Raw genomic sequence first — 8,152 nt, forward strand, 5'->3', positions numbered from 1 at the left:
GCTATAAATATAAGATGGAAAATGTCTTTCATCTGGAGACAATTGTCTTCATATATATTGATGATTTGGTGGCGCTGGTGGACTTGTGGTTCGTCTGCATGCCCCATGGACTTTCCAAAATGTTGTTTCTGTCTCTTGTCTCTGACTCTATCCACTGTCCTCTCTCTCCAATGATGGCATAACAAGTCCCATATAAATCATATACAATCCATTTCAGTCTTTTTAAAATCATGGTAATGTGCAATAAAGAAGAATACACAACTGTGTTGTATTTGCACAAGGACTTCTGCATAGGGTGTGACGATCCACAGATTAAGGTTAATGCCTGGACTTGTTCTTCCATTTATATATTATATATTTATATATTGTAAAGCAAGAGAGAATATTAAGGTACAAAGGAAGTTCATTTGATACATATTGATTATTGTGCTATGGAAATATACTTCTTCCTTTTCAGCCATATCCTTTTTCATGAAATACTTTGAACATTGTCTTTTGTGTATAGTATTTTCATACTTTTCATTTTGTTTTGTATCTTTGGTGTGTTCGATTTTGATGTCTGAAATAAAATTTAACCAATCAATCAATCATTTGCTGTGTGTTTTCCAGTGGTTGCTCAAACAACCCTTGAAATCTGGTTGGCAACCCAAAGGGGCAAGTTAAAATTAACTATTTGTGCTGTAATGAAATTGGCGGTCTGTATCGCTTGCATTTCAGTGTGACACAATTTCTTTTGTTAGTTCTCTAAATTGTCACTTAATAGTGACACATCTTTAGTTTTGTCTATAAATAAAGCTTGAAAGATGTGTACATAGTCACATTATGTTACATTTTTCAGTAAAAAACCTGCACAGTGATATGGCATGTTTTAGATACTCTCATGTTAGTGCTTCAAGCTGATATAAGTAGTGGAGATGGAAATGACCACTACTTTTTTTAAGCGTTAAACAACGATCTTCCTTTTCATGTGTGTCGGACACCTCGTAAAGACAAGTGTCCAAGTTGGAAAATGCTCAGGTTGAAACAACTCCGAAAAGAAGTGCTCAATTTTCCGACTTGGTGTCATAATCATCTCAACATGGGGGGTTAAACACGTTTTGTTAATGTTGGGATGCTTTTTCTTCAGTCACATATTGATGTTTCTTTCCTCACTTTAGTAAATTGTCGATTTAGGAACCAATGCAGCACTACACTCGTGATTATTTGCCCCCTTTTTTTCAGAGTAGTAGCAAATCCAGATTTCCCACAATACACCATAACCACAATTAACTTATCACTTTGTGAGTTTATCTCAATCTCAAAAGACTTGCATGTCATGTTATCCTTGTTTTATCTTTCTCCTCACTGTCGAGGAAATGATCAAGACTTGACTCCACACAAGAAGACTCCTTAGACTCAGATGACTCACGTTGATGAACGTTTATATAATCAGATAAATACTTGAGGAGACATGATTCAGCATCACACGTGTGGTTCAGTGTCATACTCAAGACAAAGCTGAACTGTATCAGGTCTGCATTAACATTACACATTAACTTTATAGAGACTCTATGACACTCCCTCTATCAAAGCAGACTCATCACCCCATTGTCAGGACTACGTTCAAAGGCAACTTTTCAGGGCTAATAAAATACTCTGTATGTGCCACGCTGCGATGACCCCTGTGGTGTCATCTCGTTGGTCTCTATAATTGACCTCTTTGCTCTTTCGCTGCAGGTGCTCGTTAAAGTGAAGAGCTGCACCTGAGGTCCCACACTGTGGTCAGGCTCAGCGGGCTCTTTCTCTTACTGCTGGCTGACACTCTTGGCTGCTGCTTCTCCGTGCACCTGTTAGTTTTCCATGGATTTAGTTTTGTTGGTTTAGACACTCACTTTTCATTTTACACACCCTACAACTTGGCACATTTCAAAGCACTCTGTCTCTCCAGATTTCCACACCTGTCTTGTTTTTGTTTGGCCATTCTGTGAGTGTGGTAACTAAACATTTACAGCTGAAAAATTACACTGCATGAAATTGTCACTTCTTCCATCGGATCATGTGCAACTGAGAAGAATGTACTGCTCACCCGGTAAAAGCCTGTGTACACCCACACAGGTGCTTTTAAATATTCTGGCTGATTACACGGGGACACGTTGAGAATAGGTGGAATTGTGAGGAAATTATGACGTCGTCAATACTAACCACCAGCAAGTAGCTGGTGGCGCTGTCAGTCAAATGAACCTGACCACACCCACACATTCCTGACTGAGATCTAATTAAGGTGTCAAGCACTAACACCTGTGTGGGTGAACAGAGGCCATAGGGGCTTTGCGTGTTGGGATAGGGTGCTTACATTTCAGCTGTGTTCATACTATTCTGTAGTATGATCCAAAATCATAGGATGCAATCTTGCCTATGCGAGAAAAATGGATTTAAACAAAATCAGCAACAGGAGCACTGCAGCTCTCAGACTCTCCAATCACGGAGCTTGTCAGCCAGCTTGCTTACCAGTGGCTAAAAATAAAGTTCTGAGCTGAAATACATCTAACATGTTGCCAAGTAATATTAAAATGACTACGTAGCTGTATTAGTAACCAACATTATTGTTGTATTATAGTTGTGGATCGACGGTCAAGCTAGCTTAAAACTTCCTGTATATCATGCTTGATTGATGTTGGCTATGTCGTGTGGCGCGCAAATCATCGGGATAGTTTGCAGTATACATATATTTTGCGTATGTTGTAGGGAGTATGCACAGTAGGATCTGATTTCACACACAGTCATAGTCACATTTAAAGACTGACAAGTCTCTCTCTCTCTCTCTCTCTCTCTCTCACACTCCTGCAGGTAGCTTGAAGCCGCCAATTAGCCTAACAAGCATGTCTGCAGGTCTTCAGACCGTGTGGAGAAGCCAGGGTTACTGAAAAGCACCACCCTACAATGACCCCCTAACTACACGAATTCTTTGACTTATTAAGGTTCTCTTCTGAGCTCCGGTCTGTAGTTAGGAGGTGGCAACAATGGTTGGATGTAGAGTGTGGGGTTTTAATTGTTGAAATGACTCATAAGCTCAACCATATATATATATATATAAACAAACACACTTACATATCAATATAACATCATCTTCAGCAAGATAAATATATAAAATATATATATAAAATATATAAACATAAAATTATATTTTTCTGTTTTATTATATGGTAATAAAATCATTAAAAATGTTTCTCCCCATGTCCAGCTTGACTTTTTCAGGATCCAATCTGTCTGTATGTCAACCGTCTGTTTGCAACATCTGCTTTGACCGACACTGCTCCATTACTCTTAGTGTAGCATTTTTATTTGAGATTGTTTTTACCGCAGCAAACATGAATCAAAGAAGATGTGGGAACAAGACACCATCCGAAGACGGCAAAAATATGAGGAATATTATAGACATGAAAAAGAGCACCGGTGACGTCAACAGCGTCTTTCTAAAAAGTTGAAAGAATTTCAACTTGAACGCTCGGTGAGGCTTCACAAAAAAGGGCGGAGCTCTCAGAAGAAAGACGGTGGACGCTGCACTTTTTCTCCAGACGGCCACTTCCTGCTGCAAACGCTTTCCACTCATTAAAAAGGGAATGGAGAATGACGCTGGTGCTCAGAAAAAACAGAGAGAGAGAGAGAAAGAAAAAAAAAACAGCAGCCATTTGTTTGAAAGGAGATGTGACAATGTTTTGTACGTGTTTAAAGTCTTCACCCTTTTTATAGAAATCAAGCCTATAGTATGCATTTGTGACTTATTTTTCCAATGTTTTGTTTTCTGCTACATATTTGAAGAAAGGAAACTGTACACTTTGTTTAATTCTGGTTCATGCTGAACACTAAATAGTAGTAAAATGAGAAGAATCGGCAAACACTCAAATCACACTGGAATTATATTTAATCATGTTCCCATGGTGTCACCCTGCCTATATGTCCCCCGCAATATCAACATGAGATATGAACAGTCAATCATGGTGAGGCACACACAACCTATGCAAATTCTCATTAATTTCCTGTGTGTATTGAAAGCTTTTATCACTGAGGATATTCCATTATTGTCCTGCACAGCTAATATGTGTCACAGATGATGTTATGTGCAGTATTTCAAATCTGGACTAACTTTGGAGTTAACAGTGAGAGGCTAAACGACTTCATAATACCCGCTATAACTCAGCCTCTGTGCAACGACAGAAACATATTACTGTCCTTTTCAGCAAGAGCCATTCACACCGTCCTCCATCCTGCCATATGACATCTATTACAATACTCGTCAATGAGATCCCACAAAATGGCAATGAAAGGTTCTCCCAATGTCGGCTCTCCTATCTCTGGAATGAAGGCAATGATTAAAGGGAATAAAGAGTGAGAGCTAAAGGCCGTACTCGAGGTGACAGACTGGCGGCAGAGAAAGTGAGAGGGAGTTCTTCAAGTAGCCATTTGCTGCAAAGCCACAAAATGACGGCCCCAATTACATCTCTCTGCAGCGCGTGTGTGTGCAGATGCAGCTGAGCAAAGCATGGGTAGAAATGATCCCCAGTCACGCTGTTGTAATCATGTATTACAAACCAAATAAGAGATCTTGAATTGCTCTCACTTGCATTACGGGACTCATCTGTAAAGGCGGCTTCTCATCTGTGTTCACTTTATAATAATGACATAGCCTTCATTTCCACTTAATAATCCTCCTTTTTTCCCCACTTTGAGTGAAATATTTTACAGTGGATTTGCTATCGAGCAAAAGCTTAAATTTACAGACTTAGGGTTTCAGGATGGAAATGTGAAGACTTGAGGATGTGTCAAATGATGCAGAATGTTAAATGTTTCGTTTGAATGGTTCACAGTTTAGTTAAGGCTACTCGCTCAGAAGACATTCAGATTCAGTCATTATTTATTGATTTTCTTGGCTTTTCTAAATCTCATGTTTTTAGATTTGTTTTAACAGCCACCACACATGAGTTTCTCTTACACCCAGTGGAAAATATGATCCAGTTTTATTAAAATATCTCTACTATAACTATGTGAACGTCCCTTAGATGCCTTTTTCAGTAAGGAGCGCGGCACACCTTGCAAACACTCTCATAAATGACTCGCAAGCTGTTCCTCCAGCCTGGAGTGACTGTCGGATAAATTAACCTAAATATACACACAGGGGCAGAATGCATTAAAAATCTGCACCTGGGAAAACAAGTGCAAAAGCCGAAGTAAATCTGACTTTCTGTGTCTGGCACTTGTTGTAGTAGTCTGGATGCGATGAGTGGTACAGATAAGCCTCATGAGCATGGTGCAGCACAATTGCTGTGTAAAGTGGGCGCAAAAGCCAGGAAGTGTGATTCAGAAAATGACACAAAGAAAGGTTGAACAATTTCTCTTTTTTTTTTCTGCAAAGGAGTTGTAAGATGATCTGTACTTTGTGTGAAGCAAACTGAAGGGACACAGAAGTGGTCAGCTATTGATAAAGTGGGTATATCATTTCAAAACTCTGAAATGTCTTGAATGTCTAAGGTTTCCCGTACAAGTCAATCATACACTTGCCTACAACTCCCAGCAAGACTGACATGCCCTGTTCTTTTCAAATAGGCTCGTTGGATACTTTTTTCTTTTTAAGTAACTCACAAAAGAATTTTGCGTACTAAATTCTGACAGCAGAAATGAGTTGCAGACCTTATCGTACAGGCAGCAGGAGGTGTGTAATGATAGACAGCAGAGTTGAACTCAACTACACTCAACGATTTTGAAAATCTTAAATGATCTTGAAAATGTGAGAGACATGACGTCACATTATGACAGAGTATCAGTTCAGTTCTTAAAGTGTGTGGTGAGCAACGAGCCGACTAACTCAACGCACACCAACAGATTCATTCAACAACAATCAGAGTCTCGACTATCAAAATGTGTCATCTCACGCGGCCAAACGCCGTAAGAGTAAACTAACATGACAGTCAAGCTAAATGTGGCTAGCTGTTAGCCCATACATCCAAAACATGTTGGTCCATCTTCCCTCCTTGTATTTTGGATTGTTTTACAGGACAGGTTATAAAAACACTTGTTTTGTTGCCACAAATCAACAAGTTGGCTATTTTTCTGTTCCACATTACAATGTACAGAGTCCGCCCTCGGTGTTCTCCCCACTCAACAGGGTTTCTGAACATAAATATGTAGTTTAAAGATTCCATACCATAACAATTTTCACAGTATATTGTCAGTCTGTGGAAGCTATAACGTCATCTTGCATGTTGTCAGTTGTGTAAAAAACAAAAGGACCTACATCCTGAACATGAAGCAACGTACCTGTTATGCCGACGCACCTCAGAAAAGAACGTGCCACAGGACGACGAGCGGAGTATGTTAGACAAGACAAACCAAGACATTGAACAGAATTTAAAGGAGATTCATTTAATTCGGGATTAGCCTTCTAGATAACAAGCAGCCTACGAGGTACGTTAACGTTTCTATTGCTTGTTTGAAATATGCAAATTAGCCATGTGAGCCAATGTGCTAGCTACTTGTATGTATGTATGTATGTATGTATGTATGTGAACTTTGTGTTTTCTTTCTTTTGACCCAGTTCTCACGGGTTGGTCCTCGGGCCGAATAAACCTTGTCCATTAATCAAGACCTCGTGACTTGTGTCGTTATCTGGGGGAGCTACAGTGAGAACTCGACTGCTCTGCACGAGTAGACGAGGGAGAAGACGCATGGTGGCCGCGATCCATTGGTGGGAGGAGCCATCGGCGGAGATCAGCCACGTGACTGCCATCCACACAGAAAGGTTGAGGTGCCCGACTGCGAGTTGAGCCGCTTCTAAGGGACTTGTAATTATCAGCACAAGAGACTGACACGTTTTATTTTCATGAAGCAATACTTTTTTTTTTTTTTTACTGTAAAAATCTAAATGAATACAACAGTAAACACGAGAGACAAGCCAGGACTATGACAGTAGCAATACACCCAGGAAAGAGAAAATACAACAGGAAATCACAAGCAACAAAAACAACCTAAATAATGTTAAATCATGACAGAAAAACTCCCCATTTATCCTGCGGTCTCTATAAGGTCCAACTCTCCCCACTTCCTCACTTTTTCCAGATTGGCCAGCCTGGGGGTTGAATGCTGCAGGGCTGGTAATTGTTGCCGTCCCAGGTCAGTTGGGGCCCCTTGAGGGTAGGCAAACTCACAACCACAGCAGAGGCTCAAAATGTGTTAACAGGGATAGTAGGAAACCTCTCTAAGGGGGCCCCGAGCAGACACCACTCACTTTCCTTGCACTGCTAAGAGTTGTGCTAAGCATGCGTTATTCCTGTGGAAGTGTGTCCATGAAGGTTACTGAAGGAAATAAAGGAGGGAAGTTCATCCGAGTGAAAAGCAGGAAAGAAGTATGAAAGTAAGAGGCAAGTGGAACATAAGTTGATAATCATATGTGGGGGGAAAAAAAATCAGTTTCAAGATAAATACAGTGTTTTGTCTTATGTATGGGTTTTTATTTAAAGCTATGTCAATGTCCTGTATATTGTGGATTTTGTTTTTTTGGAGGCAGACCCTCGATTCGCTTCTGGTACCTTTTTGAGTTTGAGATAACCCACCCTCAGGCATGTAATACAGACACAGCAAAAAACAAAATGTCAAAAAGAAACACAAAGACTATGTTTGGTTCTCTTATTTTTACATCATCAGTTAATAAAAGCATGGAGGTACTGTTGGTGTTAACCATGGTTTAGAGTTTAAACATTTATGACTTTCTAAGTGCTGTTTAGAGTGATCTAAATGTCACGTGAATTCAAATTTTCTGCTTCTTCCATTGTTTTTAATCCAAAATAGTATGAGTTTGGGGGAGAGCCGTGCCAGGACGAGATGTTTTCTTCAGTCTGAAGAGAATCATATGTGGGCCACAAACATCCCTGACCCCCAGCAGCATCAATTTTAAATGGGACTTTTGACATGTTTTGCCCTTACAAGCATTGTGCCATCTGCTTTTGTGAGGCTGCAGTGGTCCTTGTTGTGCTTCCAATGGAGTTATGCTTACTTATTCAGCCCAACCCACAAGCTTATGCAAAATTTGTCATCTTGTGTAAGGTTGATAGATATATTCCTCTTTTTTTTATATAATTAAACAGAGGTCGGACGTTTTTAGTTTTGAAAGCAGTCATCCTGT

The 8,152-nt window shown here is 39.9% G+C and overlaps 1 long non-coding RNA gene across 1 annotated transcript; it reads left to right on the top strand.

Annotated features, from left to right (window-relative positions):
- Positions 1–6,294: 6,294 nt before the first annotated feature.
- LOC306834961 lies at positions 6,295–6,618 on the top strand. The gene is made up of 2 exons (XR_013780547.1): positions 6,295–6,438; positions 6,569–6,618. It is a non-coding gene; the product is annotated as an uncharacterized lncRNA (long non-coding RNA).
- Positions 6,619–8,152: the final 1,534 nt, after the last annotated feature.

Source organism: Symphodus melops, assembly GCF_947650265.1.
Source record: "Symphodus melops genome assembly, chromosome: 14".
Taxonomy (NCBI): Eukaryota; Metazoa; Chordata; class Actinopteri; order Labriformes; family Labridae; genus Symphodus; species Symphodus melops.